The sequence below is a fragment of the Myotis yumanensis genome, unplaced genomic scaffold (genome assembly GCF_028538775.1).
Source record: "Myotis yumanensis isolate MYYU_CA2020_CCGP unplaced genomic scaffold, mMyoYum1.0.hap1 SCAF_14, whole genome shotgun sequence".
Classification (NCBI taxonomy): domain Eukaryota; kingdom Metazoa; phylum Chordata; class Mammalia; order Chiroptera; family Vespertilionidae; genus Myotis; species Myotis yumanensis.
In genome coordinates this window covers 35,509,100-35,521,608 of record NW_027223765.1, presented here as the reverse complement: position 1 = coordinate 35,521,608, position 12,509 = coordinate 35,509,100, and the positions used below count along the sequence as shown (strand labels likewise).

General features: G+C 40.2%; 1 protein-coding gene across 1 annotated transcript in view; it reads right to left on the bottom strand.

Moving 5' to 3' along the window:
• ATP2B2 (ATPase plasma membrane Ca2+ transporting 2) overlaps window positions 1-12,509 on the bottom strand; it is a 369,370-nt gene that overhangs the window by 214,050 nt on the left and 142,811 nt on the right. The gene's annotated exons all lie outside the window — the stretch shown is intronic.

Here is a 12,509-nt window from a genome sequence, read left to right as displayed (position 1 = left end):
TGGGGCCAGAGTTGGGTGGGATGAAGATAGAAGAGAAGCAGGGGCACCCTTCTCCTCACCTACTTTGTAGGGGCTGACCCAACCAAATGGGGACCCACCCCCTGCCCCCCCATCAAAACTTGCCTGGTGAGCGTCACCCCTCTCTGGTCCTGTCTTGGGAAAGCACGTCCACCTGCTGTCAGGGGTGTCAAGCTGGGGTCTCTGTCCTCTGTCTGCTGGTTGGGGTAGCCTGCCAGGGCAGGAGTGTGGTAAAGTGGTCATGCGAGTATGCTTTGGAGAGAGACAGAGTCCCTGGGCTCAGTGGCTTAACCTTTCTGAACCTCCATTTCCCCAACTTCAGGATAGAGATAATACCTATTTTTATGAGCATTCCCGTGTGTGTGTGTGTGTGTGTGTGTGTGTGTGTGTGTCTATGTGTCGTCTGTGTCTGTGGTGGTGTAGGTTTATGCACTTTTATCACATATGTAGTTTTATGTAACAACCACTATAATCAGGACTGTTCCATCACATGTTTACTGAGTCCAACCCTTTATAGTAACATTCATTTCCACCCCACCTTCAATCCTAAGCCCTGGCAGTGATGAAACTGTTCTCCATGTCTAGAATATTGCTCATCCAATGATGTTCTATAAGTGGAATCACACTATATGTAATCTTTTGGGATCGACTTTCTGATTCAGAATAATTCTCTGGAAATTTATCCATCCAGTTATTGTGTGTATCAATAGTTAATTTTTTTTATTGCTGAATGCTATTCATGGTAGATGTACCACCGTTTGTTTAATCATTCATCCACAAAAAACATCTGGGTTATTTCCAATTTTGGGCTATTATGAGTGAAACTGCTATAAATACTCGTGTATAGGTATTTTGTGTAGACATAAGTTCTCATTTATTTTGGATAAATGCCTCAGAGTGTAATTGTTGGGTTGCATGGTAGTTGCATGTCTAGTTGTGTGTGTTTTTAAAAAGAAACTTCCAAACTTTTACAGAGTGGCTGTACCATTTTACATTTCCACCAGCAGTGTATGAATCATCCAGTTTTTCAGAACCCTCATCAACATTTGGTGGTGTTATTTTTTATTTTAGCCATTCTGATAGATGTGTAATATCTCATTGTGGTTTTAATTTGCAATTCTCTAATGACTAATGATGCCAAATATCTTTTCATGTGCTTATTTGCCATCTGTATATATACTCGTTGGAGAAATGTTTCTTCATGAACTTTGCCTATTTTTTAAATTGGATTGTTTGATTTTTTTTTACTGTTGACTTTTAAAATATATGTCAGATATCAGTATTTTGTCAGATTTTGTGGTTTGCAAATATTTCCCTCCAGTCTGTAGCTTATCTTTTTTCATCCTCTTAACAGAATCTTTTGTAGCACAAAATCTTTTAATTTTGATGAAGTTTAGTTTATCATCTTTTTTTTTATCATCTTTTTTTTTATGGATCATGTTTTTGGTGTCAAGTCTAAGAAAGCTTTGCCTAGCTCTAGATCTTGAAGATTTCCCCCTTACATTTTTTTAAACTATAAGTTTTAGTTTTACATTTAAATCTGTGGTCCAGTTTGAGTTAATTTTTGTATAAGGTGCAACACTTAGGTAGAAGGTTTTTTTTGTTTGTTTTGTGTGTGTGTGTGTGTGTGTGTGTGTGTTTTAACCCATGGATGTCCAATGACTTCAGAACCATTGGTTGAGAAGATTATCATTTTTCCTTCATTGAATTGTTTTTGTACCTTCGTTAAAAATTGGTGTGGCTTATTTGTATAGGTCTATTTCTAGATCCTCTATTCCATTCCATTGATCTATATGTCATCTCTCTGTCAGGACTACACAGTTTTGATTTTTGTATAATAAATCTTGAAATCAGGTATCTTTATTCTTGTCAATTTATTCTTTTTCAAAACTATTTCAGCTATTCTAGCTCTTTTACATTTCCTGTATAAATTTTAGAATAACAATTTCTATATCTACAAAAATTTTGCTGGGATTTTGGTAGGAATTGCAGAGAACTAATATCTTAACTTTGCTGAGTCTTCCAATCCATGAACACACTATGTCACTTCATTTATTTAGGCATTCTTTGATTTATTTTCTCAGTGTTTTGTAGTTTTCAGTATACAAATCTTGTATACAGAAATGCAATAGATTTTTCTATGTGTCTTGTATCCTATGACCGTCCCAAACTCACGTATTAGTCCTAGGAGGTTTTCTTTTTTTGTAGATTCTTTGGGATTTTTAATGCAGAGAATGAAGTTATCTGCAAATAGGAGCAGTTTTAGTTCTTCCTTTTCAATCTTCATGCCTTGGCTTATCTCAGTGGTCGGCAAACTGCAGCTCGCGAGCCACATGTGGCTCTTTGGCCCTTGAGTGTGGCTCTTCCACAAAATACCACGTGCGGGTGCACATGTACAGTGAGATTGAAACTTTGTGGCCCATGTGCAGAAGTCGGTATTTTGTGGAAGAGCCACACTCAAGGGGCCAAAGAGCCGCATGTGGCTTGCGAGCCGCAGTTTGCCAACCACAGGCTTATCTTATTGCATTGGCTAGTAATCGAATATTAATGATGAGAATTGACACCTTGCCTTGTTCCTAATTTTAGGGAAAGCATTTAGTCTTTAACCATTAAATATTATGTTAGATGTATTTTTTTGTAGGCATTCTTTATCAAGTTGACAAAGTTCCTTGCTATTTCTATTTTTTCTGAGCATTACATCATAAATCAGTGTTGAATTTTATGAAATCTTTTTCCTGAATTGATGAATGTGATCATATGAATTTTCTTCCTTAGCCCATTAATATGGTGGATTATATTCGTTGATTTTAAAATGTTGAACCAACCTTGCATTACTGGAATAAACTCTACTTGGTCATAAGGGATAATTGTTTTTACATTGTTGAATTCTATTTGCTAATGTCTCATTCAAGATTTTCACATCTATATTTATGAGGGATGTGGGCCTGTAGTTTTTATTTTTATTTGTTGTACTGTCTTTGTCTGGTTTTGATATCAGGGTAATTCTAGCTTCATGAATTGAACTGGAAAGTGTTCCCTCCTCTTCCATTTACTTAAAGACATTGTGTAGAATGGGTGTTATTTTTTTTTAAACATTTAGTAAAATTCTCCAGTGAAACTATCTGGTCTGGAGATTTAATGTAATATGTTAAAATTTAAGTTTACAATTTTATTTTCTGTTTTCTGTTCTTTCTACATACACTTACAACCATATCTAAAAGTTTTATATTTTTTGCCTTAACCATCAAACATAATTTAGAAAGCTCAACTGGAGAAAGAATTTCTATTGCATTTACCCACATTTTTGCTTACTAGATTCTTTTTTCTTTCCTGATATTCTAAGATTCCTTTAAAAAAATTTTTTTCCCTTTCTGTTTGTAGATGTGGGGAAGCATGGGACTTTGTTGGAAAGTCTGTAAGGAGGATTCTCCAAAAGGTTGGGGGCCTCTAGGGGGAGCCTTGCTGAAGGCAGCAGCCCCTGCCTTGATTTTTCCAAACAAGTCCGAGCCCCTGGGTATATTACTGGAATCTCTATGTTTATTCTTTAGACCCGACCTTGTAGAAGCATGTGCTTTCTCAAGGATACGTACCCTGCTGATTGTATCTAGAGGTTAATTTTAGTTCAAGCTGTTGTTATAATAAAAGTCTAAGGAGGCAGGTGAACAGGGCTGTTTGGTGCCTATAGCCAAGCAGCCCCTTAGCCTTCTCTTTCACAGAAACATGTGTCAGAGTAATTCATCCATCACTCAGGGTCTGCTGGTCAGTCCTGGCATGTAAAACTTCTTTTAGCATTGTTTTAGGTTGATTTTCTAGCAACAAATTCTCTTAGTTTTCCTTCATCTGAGAATGTCTTGATTTTCGCTTAATTCCTAAAGAATCTTGTTGTTGGATATAGAATTCTTACTTGACTTATTTGATAGTTCTTTCCTTTCAGCATTTGAAAAAAATGTTGTGCCACTTCCTTTTGGCCTCCATGATTTCCGATGAGAAATCCTCTGGCATTCAAATTGTTTCCCCCTGATAAGTGAGATTTCTCTCTCACTGCTTTAAAGATTTTAGTTTTGTTTTTACTTTTCAGGAATTTAACTACTTTGTATCTTGGTGTGGATTAATTTGGGTTTATCCTCTTTGGAGTTTTCTCAGCTTCTTGAATCTGTAGGTTTATGGTTTTTTGTTTGCCAAATTTGAGAAGTTTTTAGAAATTTTTTTTCAAGTAATTTTCAGCTCCACTCTCTTTTTCATTTTCTCTCAGGAGATCAATGACATACACATCAGGTTTTTTTGTTACAGTCTCATAAAAAAGTAAAAGTCTATTCTACGTTGTTATCCAGATTAGATAATTCTTATTGTCCTAAGTTCTAGTTCAATGATTTCTTTTCTCTGTTCCCTCCAGTTCAATGTTAAGCACATCCACTGAGTTTCTAACAAAATTTCAGTTATCATATTTTTCAGTTCTAAAATTTCCATTTGGTTCCTCTCTCTGTCTTTATTTCACTGCTGGGTCTTTCTATTTTTTAAATTTGTTTCAAGTGTGTTCATAACTGATCCTTAAAGTATTTTTATGATGGCTGCTTTAAAAATCTTTGTCAGATAAAATAACATCTCTGTAACTTCAAAGTTGACATCTACTGATTGTCGTTTGACATTCAGTTTGAGATCTTTCTAGTTCTTGGTATAAATAAATTTCAATTGAAGCCTGGGCATTTGGGATATTATGTTATGGCCTCTGGATCATATTTAAACCTTCTACCAGTATTTCAGCTGGCTTCCTCTGACATTACTGCAGTACATGAAGGGGGGTTGGGAACTCCAGCTCTGCATTAGGCTTCCACTGATACCTCCTTGGATTGGAAGGGTAGGAGTGCCTTGTTGTTACTCTACGGACACCATGGGTTCTGGGGGGTGAGGTCTTGTTACCACCCAGTGGGGAATCAAAGACCTGACTTCGTGCTTGTCCTTCTCTGACCATCCCAGTGGTGCCTCATTATAGCCTGATGAAAGTAGAAGTCTAGTTTCTCTACTGGATCTTGCTGGTGGGGGCAGGGGGCACAGTGTTTTTTATGGTGTTTGGCTGGTAGAGCAGTTTTTATCTAAAAGTGTTGCCCCTTCCTTGTATGCATATATGCATGGCCTTGTGGACACAGACAATGGGGTGGTGAGGGCCTGGAGCGGGGGTGGGGGCGGGCTGGAGGGGGTCAATGGGGGTTAAAGGGGGACATTTGTAATACTTTCAACAATAAATAATTATTAAATAATTATTAAAAAAATAAAAATGTTGCTCCCTTTCTTGTTCTTTGGCTAGAGAGAGCAAACTTCTGTTGATGTCTTGTCTTGTCTTTTGTTTTTTGTGTTGTGTGTATTTTTCTTACTCATTGGCATTTCCTCATTTCTTGCTTCTTTAGCTTTAATTCTGGGATATGTGAGACAAAAGAAAGCCCAGGAACTCATTACTGTGTTGGGTCTGCAGATCCATAACAGGTCTGTTTTCTTTCTCTCTCTCTTTCAGAGTTTTTTTGGTTTGTTCTGCATTTTATTTTTTTTTAATATAGTTTTTTTTTATTTTTAAAAATCTTTATTGTTGAAAGTATTATATATATCCCCTTTCCCCCCCATTGACTTCTCCCAGCCCACCCTGCCCCCCACCCCAGGCCTTCACCACCCTATTGGCTGTGTCCCTGGGTTATGCATATATGCATACAAGTTCATTGGTTGATCTCTTCCCACCCACCCACCCACCCTCCCCTGCCTTCCCTCTGAGGTTTGACAGTCTGTTTGATGCTTCTATGTCTCTGGATCTATTTTTGTTCATCAGTTTATGTTCTTCATTAGCAGAGTTTCTTATTTATTTATTTATTTATTTATTTATTTTAGAGGAAGGGAGAAAGAAAAACATTGATGTGTGATGCCCCGACTGGGGGATTGAACCTGCAACCTAGGTATGTTCCCTGACCAGGAATCAAACCTACCATCTTTTGGTGTTGGGACAATACTCCAACTAACTGAACCACACTGGTCAGGGCTAATGTTTGTTTTTTAATATGTAATGTTCAAGAGTTTTAGTTGCACTTTGTGAGTGGAAGGAGAAGTATCTCTACTCCATGTTCCTGGAAGCAGAAGTCCACTTGAAAACCTTTCAACAAGTACTTCCTAGTTCCCTGAAGTTTTACAGAATCACCTATCTTCTTGACACTGCTAATCAAATCATATTTTTTGAAATGCTTGTCATTTCCAGTGGGATTCCAGCCTTCTACCTGACTTGAGTCAGAGCCTACCTGTCCAATAGGAGACAAGAGGAAATGTGGACTTTTATATGTGGTAATACGTGACTTGAAGCAGAACTCCAAAGTTGTCAATTTGTTAAAATTAGAAACCTAATTAGATTTCTTTCAGGGTCTCCAGGTCTAGCTCTCTTATGTTTCTTCAGGGGAATACAGGAATCTGAGCAGTGTTTCTAATCATAAGTGGCTTAAGCCAGGATGTGAAAGTTCATAACTTTGCCTCATTCCTCAAAGCAGCTGGTTCCTCCCACTGGTCTGTGCATTACCATTTACGCGTTAAGAGGCTCTCAAGTGTGGGCCTCATCTCCTCCCTTCCCCAGCTCTGGGATGTGGGAAGCACCCACCATTTTTTGTGTGTTAAGTGTCTGGCTTCCAGAGGACAGTGACTTATCCAAAGCCACTTAGTTCCACACTAGAAGAGCCTGGTGCACACCAAGGCCTTGTGACTCTGGCACCAATGTCATTTTCGAGGCTCTACCCTGACTGGCCCCAAATCTCCTCTGTATTTTTATCTAGGTCAGCAGTTCTCATAGTGTAATCCACATGCCCCTGAGGGTTCCTAAGACCCTTGTAGGGGGGCTGAGAGGTCAAAATTATTTTCCTAATAACGCTAGGATGCTATTTGCATCCTCACTGTGTTGATATTTACACTGCTAGTGCAAAAGCAATGGTGAGTAAGTCTGCTGGTGCCCTAGTGCAAATCAAGGGAGTGTCACAAAATTGTACAGCAGTTATTCTACTCTTTCATTGCCACACAGTTGCAGTACAAAAATGCCAGCCTCACTTAGGAATATGCAGGGTGAAGCAGGAAAAATGATTAATTTTATTAAAGCTTGACCCTTAAGAACATGAAATGGAAAGTATGCATAAAATATGTCTGCTGCACACCAAACTATGATGGGTGTTGGAGGAAAAGTTTTTGTGTGATCGTTTGAGTTGTGAGCTGAATTAGCCTCTGTTTTCATGAAACGCTATTTTTTTTACACAAGGGAACGACTGACAGATAAATGAAGGTTATTCAGACTTGGGTGTTTGGCAGAATTTTCTCAAAAAGTGAACAAAGTAAGATTACTGCTTCAAGGAAAACAACTGACAATTTTTGTTGCTAATGATAAAATTTGAGATTTCAAAGTGAAAATCAGAATTTTGGAAAACTTGTATTTGGTATCATGAGCTTGACAGCTTCCCAGGATGTAAAAGCACTTCTGATGAGGTCAGTGGTGAGATTACAGATATGACTTTAAAAAATCGTATATAACAAAATGTGTAAACATTAGAAAGATCTATACAACTCAATGAGCCAACATTTTCTAAATGGCCAATGCATGATGTTATGAAAGCATGCATAGGTAACAGATTCCTTGACGTGTAAGGTAGAGAAAATGGATTTTAATGCACAGCAGGTAAAATTTATTGAGATGGCTTCAGATTCTTCATTGCAACTAATTTTGAAGATGCTATCGTGGCCTGAACTGTGTCCCCTCTAAAATTCATGTGTTGTAGTCCTAACTCCCCAATATCTCAGAATGTGACTGCATTTGGAGATAAGGCCTTTAAAGAGGCGATGAAGGTAAAACGAGGTCATTTCAGGTGGGCCCTAGTGGACTGATGTCCTTATAAGTAGAGGAAACTGGGACACACAAAGAGACACCAGGGATGCATGTGCACAGAGGAAAGGCCATGCAAGGACACAGCGAGAAGACAGCCCACACAAACCAAGGAGAGAGACCTCAGAAAAAACCAACCCTGCTGACGCCTTGATCTTAGACTTCAAGGTTCCAAAACTGTGAGAAAATACACTTCTGTTATTAAATCCATCCAGATTGTGACATTTTGTTACAGCATCTGTAGCAAACTAATACACTATCACTTGTTGAGTTTGGGTGTAGTATTGAAGAAAAAAATCTATAATTATCTGAAAAGGTTATTAAAATACTTCTCTCTTTTCCAACCACATATCTCTGTGAGGCTGGAATTTCTTCATATACATTAACCAACACATCATATAGCAATAGATTGAATTCAGAAGCAGATGAGAACCCAGCTGCCCTCAATTAAGTCATTGAAGAGATTGGTAAAAATGTAAAACATTACTCTTCTCACTAATTTATTTTTGTTTTGTAGAATACAGTTATTTTTCATAAAATATGTTGTATATGGTACCATAGTGAGTTTATGATTGATATTTTAAATGAATTAATAAATATTAAAGCCCCAGTTTTAATTTCTAACATGGTAAATATGCCAAGTATTCACATAAGCAAATCTCTTTGGGGGAGTTCTCAATCATTTTTAAGAATATAAAGGGTCCTGAGACAGAAAGTTTGAAAATGACTGATTGAGGTCAGTGTTTCCCAAACCTGGGTCAATTGAATATACTGTCAAGACGGTTAGTATCTGTCCTTTAATCAATCTCATGTGTTTTTTTTTCTTAATAACTTGATTGATTAAAACATAAACATTATTTTTAAAGGAAACTTTGTCACTACCATCAATGGAAAACCAATGCTACGCACCACAAATAAAAGATGACGGCATCAGAGAAATGCAACAAGATGTCCTTCCATTTAGTGGATCTGATTGTCCCCTTAAGACCCTGAGCTTGCTCTCTGCTCAGAGTTTAGCCAGTGTTAGAGGGGACGAGGCTGTAATTACAGATGCACTAGTTCCTTTTGCCTTGATGTGACCTGGAAGACTGAAAGAGAACTGAAAACAGACTAGTTTTCCTATCAGGTGATGGACTGATCTTGCATACTACCTAATATCCTCAGAGACACATACCTCACACTTAGGGACACTCAGATTTAAAGGCACAGAGACTGAAAGGTGGGGGAGCTGTTCCCCTCACAAACCCTGCCTCCTCAAAGGCGGGCACGGCAGAAGGTGCTACTTGGGCTCACAGGCCCAAGATCACTGACCTCTGCAGCTAAGCTTGAGAAACGGCATACTGTACTCTAGCTCAGCGGTTGCCAACCTTTCGGACCTCTCGGACCACCTCTTGGTGACCACTGCTCTAGCTCAGGCAAGCCCATGAGATGTTCTTTGTCACAACTCTCCTCAAAAATCAAATCAATTTACGGCCTGCAGACACCTTAACTCAAGCTTGTGCATACTCCACTCTTGATGCAATCCCTCTTCCAAATATGTTTTCCCCTCCCGTGTTCCTTTTCTAAGTAAATGGCACCATGGCCAGGAATGTTCCCAGCAGCATTGTTTGCAAGAGCTGAACCCTGGAAACAACCCTGGAAGACTGTGGTATCGTCATGCTAGGAAATATTATATAGCAACGAGAATGCATCAGCTCCAGCAACAGCCACCACATGGATAAGTCTGAGAAACAATGTTGCCTGGAAGAAGCAAGTCTCAGAAGATTGCAAACTATGTAATGCTATTTCAAAGAACTAAAACAAAAGCAGAACTAAGCTATAGGTAGTGTAAGCATACACCCACGAGATAAAAATGTTTAAGAAAAACGGCACATGGGAATTCCATGTGCTTTCTGCTCAGTTTTGCTGTGAACCTAAAACTGCTCTAAAATTACAGTCTATCGGGAAAAAAAGCAAGGAAATGATAAACAGGATAATCTTTCCTGAGGAAGAAGCAGAGGTTGAGATGGGGACACTCACACTCTTAGGAATACACAAAATAATTGCTGTTATTCGGTTCTTGGGTTGGGTGGTAGGTCCATGATATACATTGTATTATCAAAATAACATATATGCTACATAATTTCTTTTGCATGTGTCAAAATATGATAATAAAACATAATAAAAGACAAAATGTGCAGCCTCTGAGCTAGTAATTTTGCTTCTTATGTACATATTCTAATGGAAATAATTGGAAATGCAAACATTTTAGTCATAAAGATGTTCATCAGTGTTTTCCCTTTTAAATCATGTCAATAATTTGGACACAATCTTAATATCCAACCCTAGGGGGTTAGTTCAGTAAATTACTGAGCAGCCATAAAATAGAAGATTATGCATCTATCAAAAATCATGTTTTCAAATAATTTTGAATGACCCAGGAAAATGTCTTAATACCATCAAGTGAAAAAAGCCACATAGATAATGGAAATAAAACAGGATCTCAATTTTCTGACCCCAACAAGAAACCTGTTTATAGTATATATATATATAAATAAAACATAATGATGAAATATATAACATTGAAAGATATCGTGTTCTCCAAATATCAACACTGGTGGAGTTAAGATTTTTGGTTCTTCTATAAAAAGCCTATATATATTCCCCATTTTCTATAGTAAACATACATGTAGGAAAACATGCTAGCACATGGCATGTTAGTATAAGAAGACCAGCTTGCCCATTTCCTAGCACCACCCTCAGAGCTCCCTCTTCTTAAATGATTACCCACCTGCCCCCTGAGGCTGGAGTTTAGTGCCTGATAGTTGTCCATCAGCCTGACTCCATCAGGGGACTAGAGAGGGAGGGAAGGAGACATCTAACAGCCCCTCAGCACACCCCCTCCTTCCCAGCCTTCAGTCTCTGGACTAAAGCACCCCCTCAGATTGCCCCCCTCACCCACCTCAGTCTGATCCTACACAGCCCCTCTGAAACTACTGAAAACAGAGGAAGGGGCCAGGTTCCTGGGCTTTGCCTGGCTCTGCCCAGCCACCAGCCTCTCCACACAACTAGAGCCACACAACTCCTCCCTGGCAATGGGGGGCAGGGGGGCATGGAGGGACAGAACCCTGGACAGCTCCACTCCAGGCCAGGACTTGGGGCCTGCTAGGGATTCCTCCTTCCTGAGGTTCCCCCTTTCCCATCGCTTCCCCTCTCCAGAGATAGAAATCAGCCTCCAAAGTCCCCCCACCACATCTGTATCCTCTCCCACTATGAAGACACACCTGCCTATCAGATTGATGAGGAATGGCCTAGTCACCTTATTGCCCCATTTAAAAAATGGGAGACAGACTCGTAGAGGTAAGACCACATATCTGAAAGTACACACCTAAAGGTGGCCAAGCCAGGCTGTGTGGCTCCCAGAGCCAGTAGGCTCTACTTCCATGCTCCAGACCTGCTGCCCCCATCAGCAATCGAGGCTCAGTTCTGCTGAGCCATCTGCCACACACAAACTCAGAGGCAGAAACGTTGACTTGCAGCAGAAGGGAACATGCCTGCAGCCAGGAACTGAGCAGCAAGAGGCCTGTGCCCTCCCAGCTCCCCTGGCTGGGCCGGTGTGTGGGGCAGAGGGGTCGGGGTAGGCAAAGTTTTTGGTAGATGTGGGGGAGAGCTGTGGGTGATGAGTCTGTGGGCAAAAGCTGACAGCCACTGAAGGTGGGTGGCTTTAGACAAGTCCTTTTCGCTCTCCAGGCCTCAGTTTCCCCCATTGGGGGGTTGGAACATACAATTTTTCCCCAAACCTAACACAGTTTGTGGTTGCAGGTCTCTGGCGGTTGCCTTCACATTCCTGGTCCTTTGGGGTTGACAATAGCCGATGGGAAAAGAAGAGAGGATTCACAGAGAGAAGAACTGGCTGGCCCAAGGTGACACCATTCCTAACAACAATATCAACAACAATGATAATAATACTGCCCCTGCCCATAAGAGGTAGGCAGTTTACATCTCCCAAATCTCTCTTGTGCCCACCATTTCATTCACAGTCCCCATTTTACAGATGAGGAAACAGCATCAGAAAGGGAGCGTAGCTTAAGGCCACACAGCCGACCCATGACATGGAGGTCAGATCCTTGTTCTTATGCATTTGTTTCATGAAACTTCTAAAATATTGTCCCCCAGGGAGCTTTCAGGCAAGGACTATCTGGACACCTGTCCAGAGAAGGTGAAGCCCCTTGTAAGCAAAACCATCTTGTGCCAAAGGTGGGAGGGAATCCACATACAGGGAATTTCTGTTTGGGCATATGCAGAACATGCTTCCTGTGCTACAAAAGTAATCGCTGGCATCCCAGCTGGAGGGTTTGCCTAAGGCCCTCCACATGTGTGACAGCCACTTTGAAGGAAGTTGGGAGTCCAGTCTTGGCACTGCCCCCCTCAGCTGTGTGCCCTGGGCTGAGTCCCCCTCTGTAAAGTGAAGGGGGTGGACAAGGCAGCTCCCATGGTCCTCACCACTCTGAGCACTGCCCCGGTCATTACCAGAGATGAGTCTGTCATTTCTCATTCATCTTCTGTCAGCCAGAAAGGTTATGAATGTTGGATGGCCAGGACCCTGCTGGCAATGCTCACTGCTGTA